Raw genomic sequence first — 1,480 nt, 5'->3', positions numbered from 1 at the left:
GAAATTGCATCGTAATTATATTCAAAAGGCCCAATGCCGACCTAAGTACAAGAAAACTGACTCTTCTTACTGTCTATGATTTGAACCATTCCTGTGACACTAGTTATAGATTCCGATACTTCAGTTCAGGTTTACTGTCTCCCTGTGGCCTTCTTATTGACGATGAAACACGTAAATTGCATCGGAATTAAATACAAAAGGCACAATGCCGACTTAAGTACAAGAAGAATGCCTCTTCTTACTGTCTATGTTTTGAACCATTCCTGTGACACTAGTTATAGATTCCGATGCTTCACTTCAGATTTACTGAATCCCTCTGAGCTTCTTATTGACGATGAAACACAGAAATTGCATCGGAATTATTTACAAAAGGCACATGCCGACATAAGTACAAGAAGACTGACTCTTCTTACTGTCTATGTTTTGAACCATTTCTGTGACACTAGTTATAGATTCCGATGCTTCACTTCAGGGTTACTGTATTCGTGTGAGCTTCTTATTGACGATGAAACACAGAAATTGCATCGGAAATACATACAAAAGGCACAATGTCGACTTAAGTACAAGAAGACTGTCTCTTCTTACTGTCTATTTTTTGAACCATGCCTGTGACACTAGTTATAGATTCCGATGCTTCACTTCAGGGTTACTGTATTCGTGTGAGCTTCTTATTGACGATGAAACACAGAAATTGCATCGGAAATACATACAAAAGGCACAATGTCGACTTAAGTACAAGAAGACTGTCTCTTCTTACTGTCTATGTTTTGAACCATTCCTGTGACTCTAGTTATAGATTCCGATGCTTCACTTCAGGTTTACTGTGCCCTTTCACCTTCTTATTGACGATGAAACACAGAAATTGCATCTTGATTAAATACAAAAGGCACAATGCCGACTTAAGTACAAGAACACTGACTCTTCTTCCTGTCATTGGTTTGAACCATTCCTGTGACATTAGTAATAGATTCCCATGCTTCACATCATGTATACTGTATCCCTCTGACTTTCGTATTGACGATGAAACACAGAAATTGCATCGGAATTGAATACAAAAAGGCACAATGCCGACTTAAGTACAAGAAGAATGCCTCTTCTTACTGTCTATGTTTTGAACCATTCCTGTGACACTAGTTATAGATTCCGATGCTTCACATGAGGTTTACTGTATCCCTCTGACCTTCTTATTGACGATGAAACACGTAAATTGCATCGGAATTAAATACAAAAGGCACAATGCCGACTTAAGTACAAGAAGACTGACCCTTCTTACTGTCTATGTTTTGAACCTTTCCTGTGACACTAGTTATAGATTCCGATGCTACACTTCAGGTTTACTGTATCCCTCTGACTTTCGTATTGACGGTGAAACACAGAAATTGCATCGGAATTAAATACAAAATGCACAATGACGACTTAAGTACAAAAAGACTGACTCTTCTTACTGTCTATGTTTTGAACCATTCCTGTGACACTAGTT

This window comes from Schistocerca piceifrons, chromosome 2, assembly GCF_021461385.2.
Source record: "Schistocerca piceifrons isolate TAMUIC-IGC-003096 chromosome 2, iqSchPice1.1, whole genome shotgun sequence".
Lineage (NCBI taxonomy): Eukaryota > Metazoa > Arthropoda > Insecta > Orthoptera > Acrididae > Schistocerca > Schistocerca piceifrons.
Note: the sequence above shows the minus strand (reverse complement) of the source record.